General features: G+C 44.6%; 1 long non-coding RNA gene across 1 annotated transcript; it reads left to right on the forward strand.

Annotated features, from left to right (window-relative positions):
* Positions 1-12,160: 12,160 nt before the first annotated feature.
* On the forward strand, positions 12,161-15,387 carry LOC134456329 (uncharacterized). The gene is made up of 4 exons (XR_010036312.1): positions 12,161-13,800; positions 14,023-14,115; positions 14,319-14,487; positions 14,775-15,387. It is a non-coding gene; the product is annotated as an uncharacterized LOC134456329 (long non-coding RNA).
* The last annotated feature ends 538 nt before the right edge of the window (positions 15,388-15,925 follow it).

Raw genomic sequence — 15,925 nt, forward strand, 5'->3', positions numbered from 1 at the left:
GTGTGAGAGTCTACGTTGCCAGGGGTTTAGGGGGTTGTCTCCTGAGATAATGTGTAAATAGAGTTGTTTGAAGTGTAATTTGAATGCAATGTGAGAATGAAAATATAGAGGCTAGTGCTTCAGGGCCTCCCCGACTCTTGGGCCCCTGTGCCTGGGCCCAGTAGGCCCATGCAGTATAATCTGTCCCTGCCTCGGTGCCTGTCTCCTGAGGAGGTGATGGATCTGCTTAAGCCAGTGCAGGCCCTTCCCTGGCCCATGCGCTCCCCAAATGCCATGCCAGTACTGAGCATCTCTGTCATATCTGATCAGCTAGAGCGAGAGCTACCACGATACACATACACTCCCAACCACCACACATGAACACATGCACAGACACTCACATGCGCTCACACACACAGACACAGACACACACACGTATGCATGCACACACGCACGCACACATGCACGCACACACATGCACACACACAAACACACACACACACACACACACCACCACCCAAGGCCTTCCTCCACACTTTCTCCCAAGCATCCTTTCTTGGACCTAGCATACCTCAAATTCACAAGGAAAGAAGTAGGAGAACTAGTATTTCAGTGGATTATCGGATTAGGCATAGACACACTGGCATTGGTTATCCCACTTCAAATGTCATACAGTATTGTAAACTAACAAAGACACTGCAAACACAACAAAGACCGCTTACAAATTTGTATAGAAAGGTTAAGATTTTGATCTGGATGAGCATTGACATAGACATATTGTTACCTTTGTTATACAACTTAATAACTAGGTTTTACTGGCCAAAAAAATATAAAAAACATTCAAAAATGTAATTTAATTGCATAGTATTACTGATAATGTTTATTCTAGGATAAATCATTAGTAACAGTATAATTTATCTTGTATGATGATAAACATGTATATTGCTCCTTAGAGTGTGCTAGTCTTGTCTCTATAGAGGTACATCTCATGAATGAAGAGGGCTGAAATGAAAGTTGCTTTGACTGATATTTGCACCCTAAATTGCAGATCTGGCTCCTGATCCCAGATCTGTGATGCCACTCATGAGGAGACAGGGATGACAAAGTGCATGGCGGTATTTCATACTAAAATAACTATGGTTACATGACCAAAAAAAAAGAAAGATTTTTTTTAACAGAAGTAATCTCCCACTTTGATGGAAAGAAAAACGGGTTGCAAACCATCCAACAACACCAACCTGTAATTTATCTGAGGACAAGATGAATAGCACCAGATCAAAAATATGTCAGCATCCTCTCATCTGACTTTTCCTTTTACACATAATCCCAAGCTCGACATCACACACACACACACACACACACACACACACACACACACACACACACCCATGTCATACACAAAAGAAGCACTATGACTGATGCATAGATACATGACAAACAAAAGCAACTCAATCAAATGACAAGCAAAGCACAGCACACAGCACAGTACATCACATCACTCCCCCTCCCTGATGGTTCGTTCATCTTTTCAAGTCATCCAGCCAGGCACTGGCTATTCAGGGTTTTGCCCCGCGGCTACAGCCAGGCAGCTCTTCATATTCTCCCGAAATAGCCCCGGCTCATCTTTCACAAGAAACAAGCTTGTCTTCTTCCTCAGGAGTATATGGATGGCGTTCATTTGAATTTCTGTCTTTGTGACGGGTGGGCGATATGGGACGGGGGATGTGTGGTGGGATGGGACGGGACGGGATGGGATTGGGTTGGCATGGCATGACTGTAATGTGTGGTTAATATTGAGGTTTTGGGAATGCTTGGTGTTTCCACCTTGTCCTGTGGGGGCCCTCATCATCGTTGCCACGTGAACAGAAAACGTGTCATCAGACATCTTGTCACATAATGCCACTTGTCAGAAATGGCCGACATTTGCACTTTCACATTCTCTCTCTTAGCAAAGACAAAGGAAACAATCTGGATTTCTTTCTTTAATTTAATTTATTGAGTTGACACTTCACAACATCCACATTGAAAACTGTAGAAATTTCAGTGTGAAATGTTACTCTTCACTAAAGTAGAAAAAAAGTAATCTGCATACTTTTATCTGTACAATAATGTTTTTTTATATGATTTGGACAAGCTTTCAGTCAGTACCTCCCTTTTAAAACTTTATTCCTACCTAAAATAAAAACAAAAACAAAAACATTTCCCCTTAAAACTGCCCAAGCAATTGAAGTCAAGACAATACGATTCTCCTCCTGGATGCTGTTGTTTTGTGTCTCTCTTTGTTTTTCTAAGATGGCGGCACATTCCGGCGGGATCTAAGATTAAATATAGCTGCAAGCAGCAATGCGGGGCCAAGCAGTAAACTTGCCAGAGCCGCCACGGCAACAGAAGGAACTGCAGCGCCCCCTTTGGTCCAAATTCCGCCAATGTTGGTGTGCATTCCTTGGACGAGAGTGTGATCACGTAAACCAAGTTTAGTTTGAATCCGTTGAAGAGCTGCCGAGATATGAGCTCACTTCCTGTTACCTACCTGTTGGTGGCGCTAGAGAGCTTGGGGTCTGGATTTTTTTGTGGGAGGTCATGGGATGGACTAGAATGTGTGCAAAAAATCCTAACAGAAATTGACTAACGATTGCTGAGATATGACCTCACTTCCTGTTTTGCCACCTTTATGACAATTTTGATTGGCTGTCACCGGCAAACGACAAGAGGTGTTCAAAATTCTTTCCTCTCCCCCCTCCCTCTCCCTCCCTCCCTCCCTTCTTCCCTCTCTCTCCCTCTCCCTCTCCCTCTCCCCCTCCCTCTCCCTCTGTCTGTCTGTGTGTGTGTGAGGAGGGGGTGGGGGGTGGTGTGCAGGGGCTGGGGCAGTGGGGCTTGACCCCCTGCCGAGAATGGTGTCAGTGAACGTGCGCAAGGGGAGCAGAGGAGACAGAGAGATGAAAAAAAATCCCTCCATTCTTTCCACAATTTTGAATGGCTGCTGTGAGCTGATAGTTTTTTCAATCGTTACGAAAATCCATACCTGGGTGCAACATGGTGTGAAGATAACCTGTGTACCAATATTTTGAAAATTGGGAGTAGGGTTCAAAAGATACAGGCAAAAATGTAGCTAAAATTTTGACCTGCTGGTGGCACTACAGAGCTTGAGCTGGGGATTCGATTTTTTTTGTGGTAGGTCATGGAATGGACTACTATGTGTGTACAAAATCCCAGCCTAATTCAACAAACGGTTGCTGAGATATGACTTCACTTCCTGTTTCACCACTTTTACGACAATTTTGATTGGCTCTCACGACTAAATGATAAAAGATATCCAATATTCCTGAAGACCCCGTGTGTAGCTCAGTCCAGGGATACTATATACCGAGTTTTGGGCGAATTGGTCAAAAATTGCGGGAAAATTAACATTTTTATTGAATTTTACAAAATTCAAAATGGCGGGAAAACTATCCTGGCGGAAAATGACGTCATATGGTGCGTTGGATTCGTCTTGACTCAAGGATTCCAGGGATACCAAGTTTATGAAAATTGGCCCAGCGGTTCAAAAGTTACAAGCAGAAATGTACCTGCAACTTTGACCTGCTGGTGGCGCTAGAGCGTTGGGGCTGGGGTCCTATAAATTGCTGTGGGTAATGCTGAGACTGCCCCGAATGTGTGTGCCAATTTACAGCATTTTCCTGCCTACGGTTCTATGGGCTGCCATAGACTTGCAGAGGGATAGGAATGGTGACTAGAGAATAATAATAATAATAATAATAATGAAGAAAACCTACTAACTCTATAGGGGCCTTCGCCAGCTTCGCTGCTTGGCCCCTAACAAGCTGTGACCCCTCAGTCGACTAGCGAGTGAATCAGAGGGTGTGTGAGTCGCTCTGGCAGCATCCTCTCCCTAATGCCACCCACAAATCACCCAGAGTGCCTTTGCATGCTTGTCCTGTCCGGCTCCGCAACCATAAATCTCAACAAATTAAGCACGGCCCCCCCAAATCCCTGGTGATCAAATCCAGTTTCATGCACATTTTTGCACTCCTGTTTTTTTTCCTGAGGTACTGTTTAGCTCAGTATGTGTGTCTTTCCTACCGTACGAGTACGAATGCGATTGACCTTTTAATGTTCTGTTGTTTTTTTTGCTGTGTTTACTATTTGGTTTCAAGTCAAATAGTGTATGGTTTGGGTTTTTGCTTTTACTGTGCTACTTATATGGGCCAGGTATCAGGTAAAACTATTATAGGAATAGCACAGGATTTAAAATGTGCAAGGATTAATTGTTTGCCAAATGAATGTGTAGAAAGAGAGCTACCATTTCCTGAAATGTCATCTTCAGTACAATATCCAGAATGGAAAATGTGCCAGAACATTCACTGAACATCCGTGTTTAAAAATAAAAATGTCTGATTTGTGATTAAGACAAAAAAGAGACATTTATTTTAAAAAAAAATGACTGATAAAAGCATGACAGTCATCCCCTTTCCCATCACACAAGTGCACAAGTGTGCGCACCCCCCCCCCCCCACACACACACACACACACACGACACACACACACAGGCCTGACATATTTGTTCTTTAACAACAAATCAGTGGCAGAGAGAGAGAGAGGAGAGAGGGAGGAGGGCTGGCAGTGGCACCTGAGCACAGAACAATGGGACTGGAGATGAAGCCGAGATTGTCTTCATTAGCCTCATTAATATTCATAGGAAGTAGAGAATCTGACACCAGAGAGGACTTGCTAACCTTTTCCCGTATGAGATTTTTTTTTTCAACCTCCCATTCCTCCTTAACACAATTAAAGTCCGGCAATGACTTAATTAATGCGGCTTTCTGTCAGACGCTTTAAAGGACTGTCAATTGGGCCCCGCTGTCCTGGCTGTCGGCCTGTCAGCCGAGGAGAGAGACAGTCATCCCACTCCACAAGCAAGACAGGCGCAATCACATCGCCGGGATAAAGTCAAATTCTCAGACACCTTGCCAAATTGATTCTTTTAAGTGCTTTCTTGTAGATTATCATTTTTTCCTTCCGTTTCCCATTCTAACCCTCCCTCCCCTCTCTCTTTCTCTCTCTCTCTCTTGCTTATGCCTTTCAAATCCGGTATGTATCTGGACGTGTTTTAGGTTGAAGGAATTGAAATGGCTGCTTTTTGTGTGAAGTATGGGGTGGGCTGTAATTTGTTTCTGGCTCACAAAGAAATGTTAATATCACAGCTTTTTTGAAGAGACATAAGGGGGACAATTACATACCGTCTCTTTATCCTCCAAATCTGATAATAGAGAGGCACGGATATTTCTTCCTTTTTTCTTTTTCTTTCTTTTTTCTATTTTTTTAAACAGCTTCACCTTTACAGTTTGCTGAATTATATTCAATTTTTAAAGCTGCCAAGTTGTCACTGCTGTAGTTCAAACTAGATTGTCTTAAAACCCCCTTGGTCTTTTTGAGATGGCGTGCTCTTAACCATTCTAATGAACGCAAGCTCTGCAACTGTAAAGAATTTCTTTCACAACTTTTAAGAAGAGAGAAATATGACAACAATAAGACAACAACAGCAGCCGCAACTGCACCACAAATGAAAAAGGAAAGAAAAGAAATGAAAAGAAAAGAGAAGCCGAAAGGGAGGAGGAGGGGAAGAAAAAAAAAAGTGCATTTGGTTGGGGAGGTGTCAGCGGTTGCTGAGGAGGCAGCCACTAGCTGTCTAAACAAGAAGACAGCCAAGATGGCTGCTGCTAATGACTGATTCTCCCTCTCACACGTGCTTTCATCAAAAAATAACTTTGGGCTCGTCAAATGGCAGCGGCCAGAATTGTGGTAATGGCTGCGGTGGCACTGGGTGCCTGCTAACAAGTCTGCATGGATCTAACAGGGGGCAGCCGTGATGGCAATTTGATGATGCTCTATGGAGGATATGCGGAGGAAGGCGGGTGGGGGTTGGGGTGGGGGTGCTCTCATTCAGAGGGAGACTGGCATTGTCCTGACTGCATTGGACATTATGGGGGAAACCATCTCTGGTCTGTGGAGGTACTGTAGAGAGGCATTTTGCTCTCAGCGCGAATATATACAAAATCATTTTTCTTACCAAACTAAGGGTCACAATAACTTTTTATTTACATGACTTAGAAAGAATTAGTATGATGACCTGTGCAGTTTGCACGTTGTCATTTTAGACAGTCCAAAGTCTTCTCAAAATTAAATCATTTGAACGGAACATATCATTTTAACAATAAAAAAATATGAAAACAACAATGTGAGACTAGTGCAAGCGGACACTGTATCGAACACTTCAAGTGAATTGAATTCTCCAAGCTGAAGAGAGACAGAAAAAAACATGTGCTCAAAAGTATTGTCCTGAATACATACAGTATGGCATAATTCCCTTGTCAGGTGGCTGAGCTTAAGGAGACATATTAAAACAGTCAAGGTTGCTCTCGCCGTCAAAATGCAAAACAATGGACGCCGGGCGGCACACAGTGTAATCATGCCTGGCTGTGAGGAGCACTAGCTAATTGGAATTACACCAGCGCAGGCATTGAGCTCATTAAAACCTCGAGTACCACCTCATGATAAACAGTCACTTTAAGAGTTGGCACCAAGGTGATCAGCCAGAGGCTCACCTCCCCCCCCTCCTTTCCCAATGAACACATCTCGTGCTTGAAGCCCCCATCCCCATCTCTGAATTTCTCTCTAAGCTTCTTTTCCTAATTGCCACTAGATATTAGAGCAAAGCTAACAAACCTTGCAATCCTACCTGCGAGGCTAACACCTCTTATCAACATGTCAGTCATGTTCCCGTGGTGAGGAGTAAATGTGGCACAGTAATGATTTACAAAATATGATGAAAATAAAATGCAAACAGGTTTAATATCCCAAAATGTTTTATCTCAAAGTACTTGGGCGCACACTGTATATTATTTATAGCCCTAATGACGACATTCACATTTTTTTTTTCCTAAGGGCACATTATTGTCAATTACAGCAGCTTATTGGATGTTCCAGGTGTCAGGCTGCATGACAAGATGTCGGCCATCTTGTGTTGTGCTGGTTACAGTTGCCATGGCGCCATTATGAGGAGGCAATGATGACAGTTAGTCAGAAGAGTGACAGCTCTGGCTGTAATTGACTCATTCGGCCCCGTTGTTAAATTGATCTCGCCCAAAATAACCCCTCGTCCCCGGCATTTCCATCACCCATCATTAGCCATCGCCTGGATGGGCTCCTGGACGCGCCATTTTGTCTGTATTCAAATCCCTTTAATACCATCTCGTGTTTAAAGACTGGCCATAAATCCCAGATCAGGTCCTAATGGCCATGGCTGGTCAGCCGGTGATATGTCATTGTTCTCGGGCGATCAGTCGGTAGGGAATAGACCATGCCAGTCTTAGTAATTGCACACACAGTAAGATTTATAACACCATTATGTTCGCCCATGAGAAATAATTTAGACACAGAATGGAGTAAAAAAAATCCGTCCCTTTACTGATCCACCAGATTTTCCACTGGGTATTGCCGTGTTTTATTGTTGTTGAAAGATCTCACAATACACACGATGCAGTTTATCCACTTGCTCTGAATGCATCATTTTTGGATGGCACCTTTTTTTGCATCCATAGCTCGATAGTAATAGATTCGTCTGTACAGTGAAGTGTTCACAGTGAAGTGAATAAATTGTTCAGTTCAATATCAATATCCTGTCAAACAAAAAAACGATAGCGGAACAAATATAACAGCAATCAAACTGCCGTGTTGATTTAGTATTGTGTGTGGCAGCTTAAAGCCTCCAATTTTATCCTTCAAAACCACCATTTCCTCAAGACGTAAAAAAAAGGCCTGCTTTAAAACTTTTAAACCTGTATTTTAAAACCGTGCTCACAAAAATAGAACCCTGCACTTCCTCACTGGCGCTGGTACAACACGCAATTGGACTGCCTCACCTACCGTAGGTAGAGCACGAAGGAAGATAAAGCGCTTAAGAGAAACACACCTGTACAGTACCGTGCTGCTCTGCTCTGTTGTCTATATCTGTTCTCGGCTCTGTTCTGTGCTCTGCTCCTCGTCCTCTCCCAGAGGTGTTTGTCACTGGAGATCATCGCCAGCAGCAGCAGCAGCAGCAGCAGGAGCAGGAGCTGTTGTCAGGGCTCCCTGCGCTGTGCTGGGCTCCAAGTCCCAGTGAGCAGGGATGCTGACAAGGTGGGACAAAGTGGTCAGCTGTCCCGGGCCCAGGGAGATGGGGGGCCCATAATTGGTCCCTCATAACATTAAATGTATTGGGTGGGGGGCTCTTTCAGATTACTTTGTCCTGGGCCCAGCCAAAGCTGTCAGCGGCTCTGCCAGTGAGTAGCACATGGCTTTGTTGTGCCAGCTCCAGGAGTCTCCTGTGAGAGAAGGGTGTGTGGGGAGGTGGGGTGGTGGCAGGCAGGTGTGAGCCCATGCAGAAACATCACCTTGGTGAAGAGTTGGCCTACCCTCTCCTGGGCCCACTGAAACACTTCGCAGCTTTCTATGGAGACTGGAGACAAAGAGTGAGAGGTGTGAGAGAGCAGATATACATGTATGGGTTGTGCCTGTCAAAGACTAGAGCAGATATGAGTTGTCCCTGTCAGAGACTAATGAGTCACCTGTCGGATCATTGGGTCTGGAAAGGCCATGCACAAGACACTCAAGTAGATCCACATGGGTTGGTCAACTAATTCCACTGTGTCGTCACTCCCTAAGGGTCGGTTTCCATTAATTGCGAAATTCCTCCTTTTAAGCATGTTTGTCGCAGGAGAAACATGATGCTTCCATAAAAATGCTCCCATCGCACTGTTTGTCTGTGAACCACGCTCATCCTTTTTTACAATTTGTGAAACATTTAACTTTTTTTTTCTCTCTCTATTAGCTTGCATGATTTCGTCTCAGAACATGAAGAGCCCCTGTGCTCTACTAGGTAATAGCCAAGCTGGGTCAGAGAGGCGTCTTGTGTTGCGTGTTTGTGACAGGGCGCAGCCCCTCCTGAATAGCCGCCAGCACCACTGAAGTTCAGCACAGACGCAAAAGTGGTCCCGGCAGTCAGGCCTGGCGCAACCAGGCATGCAAAGTAGGCAATTGCCTAGGGCCCCACCCGGCTGAAAGGAGGCCCCCTGATAATGACTGGTTGTGTACAGCAATGACAACTTTGTGAGTATATGGCAACAGCTGCCTAAATTCAATGAGCGAAAAGTCCAATGACACTGCTATCAAAATCTCTTTGCGGGGCTCCATCCCCAATAGTATAAAGAGAAAAAAGGGGCCTCAAGTCCCTCTTTCCCTAAGGCCCCCAAACACTTTGAAACGGCCCTGGTGGTAGTGGAGTGGTGGAGAAGGCAGGCAGCCATCAAAAGCCTCTCAGTCATCCAGCCAGTTGTTCAGGGGTTGTTCAGAGCCACTCCAAAGGGCTTCTTTTATTCTTCAGTGGGGCGGGGACCACTACGCCAGGGGTCCCCATCAAAGCCTTTGACAGCCAGTCAGATCGTCTTCCTTCTTGCAATCAAATGGAGTTTTATTAGATCTGTCTTGCCGCAGTCTCCAGCTCCTCTTGCAAAAACATGTTTTGTTCTCTTTAACCTATTCCACCGGGGATGCAAACCAGCGCTGACACTGTCATTGGTGAGCAATGCCTTGTGCGAGTCCCTCGTGGAACCAAATGTCAGATTATACCGCGGCGTACTAGTTATTCTCCCTAAATATAGCTGTGCGGGTATCGGGGCCTGTCGCAGGAAATTCGTGCTTTCGCACACACGGCATGCCCTTTCCTGGGGACTGAGAGACTGTTGCAAAAACCTTAAGAGCTTGTCAGAAGATGAGACTAATTGTGAAGTCCCCGTCTGCTAAAGCTCTCTCCATCTCGCTCTCTCTCTTGTTGCTTATTGGGAAGAAGAGGGCAAGACGAACGGGTGCAGATGGCATGTGTTTCTGTGTGTCTTGAGTCTCACCTCACCGCCCTCGTGGGTCTTGATCTCCCCATGGACTGAAGAAACACCATCGGTAACGGGTAGACGGAAGGACACAGGTTGAAGAGGGAGGATTGTTTTTCTGATGGCTTCACAGTTTCCTCCTCAGTTGCTAAATTGCACCCAGCAAGTAAATTTGGCAGTGTGAATTTCATGCTCAAGAGAGTCTTCTCTAGAGTATATTTGGTCCCAGTGTACTGTCCGAGTGTGGAATTAACACTACAGATTTGACTGCGTGTCCCCAGGGCTGAATTGCACCCAGCAAGAAAAAAAGGGGGATCTTAGACAAGGCTGCATAAACCCACTCCATATTCAACCAGTCTTCTCCACCGCCTCCTTTCTCACTTTCACAAAATACAGACGGGGGAAATTGTTCTAGTCAAGAGCTAGAACACATTTCGGTGCATTTTTTTTGTTTCATTTCATCTTGATTTCGAGCACCCACCACTGCTATTGAAACTAATCTGCCAGAGGGCGCCATGGAAACTCGTTTGACGTTAAAAAAAAACTAAGCATGACACACCTGAGCTTGATCTATGAGGTCCCGACTCGAATCCAATGAAAACACAAGTAGGTGTTAAAACACACAATAGTCCTCTTGTAGGTCATTTGCATTGTGAAAGAACAGAGATGGGCTTAGACAGTGCAGCGTGGCAGCGCAGTGAGTAGGAGTTATAAACTTCACGTATTATGCTGAAGTTTCAAAAAACCTCCCCGCTCATCTTTCACAGCCCTTAACAAAGCAGACATGGCTTTTGTTGCTCTCTTGATAGAAGCTCATCGGCGGTACAGTAGTGGGAGGAGTGGATGCATTAAATCATGTCCAACTTAAGCAAGGGAAAGGCTGTTAATAAGAAGAATGCAGCCAGCATGCTTAAGACTTCCTGTGCCAGAATGGATTAAAGGCATGTGTTTGGGTGGACGGGAGCTGTCCAGCTACACTGTCAGTGTATTTGAAACAGACACAGACAAAGTACTGCAAAGTTGAATAATATGCTTGAATTATTTTTTTATGGTAATTATTTTATGGTAATTAATTATGTTACATTGACTCTCTAAGGGTTGAATTAAAACTGATTATTTTTTTATCGTGCATGTGTTTTGGTGGATGAGAACAGTCCAGACCAGGCACTGTCAGTGTATTTGAAACAGACACAGACAAAGTACTGCACAGTTGAATAATATGCATGAATTATTTTCTCTAATTTTTAAGAATTCTTGAAAATAAATATTCTCATAATGACGTATGCGGTGATAAAATGGGTCTTATGTTAAACAGAGACGGCACATTCCTCTAAAAGTAGGCTATAAGATATCAAGATACATGCCAATAACAATACTGTCTTCAATTATAACCTTCCCCCTAAAGGGGGTTGAGCCAGGTATTGCAATGACTGTGCCCAGGGCCGGCGCCACGGGGGGCATTGGGGGGCATTGGGGGGCATTGCCCCCCCAGCCAAGCTGCTGTGCCCCCCCTGGGCCTATTCACCTAAACATGCTGATATGGTCATTAATATGCAACAAATTAGTATTTTTTTCTGAATACAGTAAATATAAAGTATAAGATAAAATGCCACCAGTGCTTAACCACCATAGCCCTAATAAAGAAATAAATGAATAGGCTACAATATTTAGACATTGTCAGTAGACCTAAATGTGAAATAATAAGTGAACAGTGATCCCTTGAAATAATGGGATTGTCCCGTATTTAGAAACAAAAGTACTGTTCCTTATAGAGCTGAAACTGTGCCCACAATTTGGTTAAAATGCAGGAAGTTGCATCTAAGAAATACACAATTTTCTGGGGGAGGACCCCCACACCCCCCGCCGAGGTGCCCTCCCATACTCCATCAAATGCCCGTACAACGACTTGGTTCTGCAGCCGGCTCTGACTGTGCCTGTCTGTTTGTTTGTCTGTCTGTCTTTGTGCTTGGTGCAGGGGGTGGCAAACATAGAGTCACACACACACACACACACACACACACACACACACACACACACACACACACACACACACACACACACACACACACACACACACACACACACATGCGCACGCACAGACACACAATGTAACAGAGGTTAACTAGCAGGGTTAGCGTGGAACATTAGTAAAACTCCCTCCCTGAGCCTCATACTGTGTCGATGCCGTTGGGCTCAATATGGTCCAGCTGCGTCTTGTCCAGCTAATACCGCTACGCCCATTCCTCCTTACTAGACCGCCCTCACAGTAACGCCCCTTTGGCTGTTCAAGTTTCTGAAGTTAGTTGCTGCCGAATGACAACACAAGCGCCGCGCAGGACTTTTTAAAACGACTGGAAGGATTTCGCTGCAGCGATCACTCAACTGTCGGTAAGATTTCGATATTAAATGCATGAATATACATAACGGTTACTTTACGAGTTGACTTTCAGTCGGAGGGCGAACATTTAACCACCTCGGCCCACCAACTAGCGGTGTTGGCTAATGTTTTTTTTTAGCTTCAAGGCAAGCTAACAGGCCGCCCTTCGTAAGTTTGTTTCAGATGTTGTGTGTGTATTTGTCATAATGTACAGCACTAAGTTATGGGCAGACAAAACAACTATTATTCCTGTGTAATTACCATTCTTGTGACTACTTCACTGCATATATTAAGCAGGAAACTGCCTTTGGTTCCCAAAATATGAACATCTGTTGCCCTTCATACCCCACTACAGGCTTCACTGCCTGGGGAATCTGTGCTAGTTTAGAACTACTATTTCCAACCTGGTAGCTAGCTAGCTAGCCAGCCTGGTCAGAATGGACAAAGGCAGCACATCTCAGAATCTTGTTACGACAATACGAGGCAAATGTGAATGGAGTACATCGTTATGTGTAAGATAAGACGTTAACATGACAAGGGTGAGCTGAAAGATACTAAGGGCTAGCCAGACTAGAATAAAAGTTAACTAGGCCTACCACGAAAAGTTCATTCATAAACGTTTTGACGGTCTTTCGAATGGTTATCGGATGGTGTGCTTGCTTGCTTAAATATCATAAAGTTCGCCACAAAGTGATCACGAAATGATCTCCGTATTAGTAACAGTTTCGTGGTTTGTTACTCGTTTGAATAAACGTATAGTTTTGACATCCCTTTCAAATGACACGCGGAAGTTTTGAATATTTGTTGTACCACGAGCTATCACGAAATTATGCTGGGCCAAAAGGTGTTTACAGTAGTTTCTTCCTGTGCTGCGTTGTGCACGTCTGTTTCATCATCTGAGCTATCGGTTGTGTTTCTTTGAAGCAAAGATGTATAGAATAGCACTGAAAGTCGGAGGTGTCATATTTGTTCAACCTGGTGTTAAACGTAGGCCTAATTTCAATTCTTGACCAGTGCATGTAAAGAAATTGAAAATAAAACCGACTTGACTTGTCATTGGGTCTGATTTTAAATGTGCCATATAGTTCAATGTGGGAGCAGGTTCACACACTAAATAAGACACTAAGGTCAAGCACAAGCAGATTAAAAAAAAAAAAAAAATTCTCAGAGCAGATTAGAGCAGACGTTTCAGGTTGCTGCCATCAGAGAGTATTGACTTGACCTTAGTGTCTTTAGTGTGCTCCCACATTGAGCTCTACTTTTTGGGTCCATGCACCTACTTATTTCTAAACATCTAGAGCGCAACAATACCCCTGCCTCCTGATATGCCATATAACCTGTATCTCTCCAAGTGTGTGTGTGTGTGTGTGTGTGTGTGTGTGTGTGTGAGAGAGAATGTGTGCACGCAGATATAAGAAGTTGGGGTTGATGATCCACATGATGGTGATGGACCAGGACAGCTCTGGACCTCCTGACTGGCAGCTCCATCCTCAACCTCTCTTCCTGCCCTTCACACATGTGCAGGTAAGGCCAATTTTTAAAAACTCACTACATTGTCTGAGGCAAAAGTAGGAGAAAAGGAGTGTGCGAGTGAGTGAGAACCCGGTCATTATACATGTGACCCTTAAAGGGCGTGTGTGTGTCCTAGAACCAAGACAGTGGCAGTGTGTGTCTGTCTGCCTTTGGTTAAGGGTATCTTTAAGATACTACCTTGTTGTGGTAACATAATTTTGCTATTTCTGACAGGCAGCCAGTTTTCTGAAAGATGGTTGATGTCAGTACCAACATGTTGTGATGGAGGCTTCCACCTGAGCTGAACACAGAAACTTGCACACAGTGGTGAGTAAATCACTGAATCTGCTTTGTTCTGCACTAGACCAATAAGTATAGTACAGTAATAATGACCCCTGTACAGGTCAGGCGCTCTGTAACTCTTCAGCCTGGAGTTCTGCATTAAAATGATGGGTGTGATTTTTATGTAGTGTATTCTATGTATACCCTCTCGTGTGTGTGTGTGTGTGTGTCTGTCTGTCTGTGTGCAGTTGGAAGCAGTCGTTCCTGCTCAGCATCGATATGCCAGTAATGGGTTTGATGAGCCACAGCATGGTGATGGGCAATCAGCATCAGGACCAGGGCAGCTCACAAGGAGAACCTCCTGCCCTGCCTCGTCATCCTCAACCTCCCATCTCCCTGCTCTTCACACATGTGCAGGTGAGGCCAACCTCTAAAATGCACACTTGACTTGAGGCAAAGGGGGAGAATAGGCCTGCGTGCGTGCGTGCCTGCCTGCCTGCCTGCCTGCGTGCGTGCCTGCCTGCCTGCGTGCCTGCGTGCGTGCCTGCGTGCTACACTTTAAGACAGTAGCAGTGTGTGGGGGGGCGTGTGCACAAGCATATGCACATGGTCATGTCATGGTCATGTCTTTCTGTAGGTAGATAGGGGGTGCTTGTTTTTGTCTTTATTTTCATTCATAACATTAGCATGCCTTTTTTTGACAGGCACAGAGCCAGTTTTCAGAGGGAGGGCTGATGACACCAGCAACTTTGGTGAACCTGATCAACCCAGCACCAACCACTGTGCCCCTCCTCCTCTGCCAACTGCACCACATGGCTCCACCATCTCAAAAAGGCACAGACACTACTCCTACTACTTCCTGCGAAGGATGAGAGAAGAGCCGACCGCCCCACATCGGCACTCACCACCTTCTACAGGGGTGTCATTGAGAGCATCCTGACCAGCAGCCTCTCTGTCTGGCATGGCAGCCGTCAAGCTGAAGACTAGAAGGCAGTACAGAGAGTGTGGTGAGAACGGCAGAAAAGCTCATAAGATCACCCCTACCAGCCATTCAGGATCTGTACACTTCACACTGTTCCAAGAGGGCAATGAACATCATAAAGACACAACTCATCCAGCATACAGACTGTTCTCCCTACTACACAAGCACACTGGGAAACGGCTTCTTTCCACAAGCCATCAGACTCCTCAACGCACTGAAGAAAACCACATGAATATTCCAAGGACACTGGAGAATATTCCATGAACACTTCTTTCACCATGCCACTTACACTTTACTCATTGCTCCTTATATACAGCATCTTCACATCACCTGTATGATCTCTTCCTGTCGTGTGTGTGTGTGTGTGTGTGTGTGTGTGTGTGTGTGTGTGTGTGTGTGTGTGTGTGTGTGTGTGTGTGTGTGTGTGTGTGTGTGTGTCTGTGTGTGTGTGTGTGTGTGTGTGTGTGTGTGTGTGTGTGTGTGTGTGTGTGTGTGTGTGTGTGTCCACTGTGTTTGTGTATTTATTGTCCATCAGTATGTTAATCTTCTTATTGCACACTGTTTGTGTCTCTGTGTGACTGTATTTATTGTATGTATCAGTCTGTATTTCATGCCAATGCATTATTTTTAGTTATTAGTTAAACTGCACATTGGAGACTGGTCAAACACAATTTCAAACTTTGTGTTAACCCTCCATAGATTTTTATTTAAAAAATGGAGTCTAATCTACTGTACTACACAGGCTATCAACAGACCACACAGTTGAGTGCTGTTTTATGCACTCTGAATATGAGAAGGAGAGGTAACCGTTCACACTTCATAGTGTAAAAGTAAACAGAAATAAATTTTCACATTTCATTCCTGTCTCGTTCA

Source organism: Engraulis encrasicolus, chromosome 10, assembly GCF_034702125.1.
Source record: "Engraulis encrasicolus isolate BLACKSEA-1 chromosome 10, IST_EnEncr_1.0, whole genome shotgun sequence".
Lineage (NCBI taxonomy): Eukaryota > Metazoa > Chordata > Actinopteri > Clupeiformes > Engraulidae > Engraulis > Engraulis encrasicolus.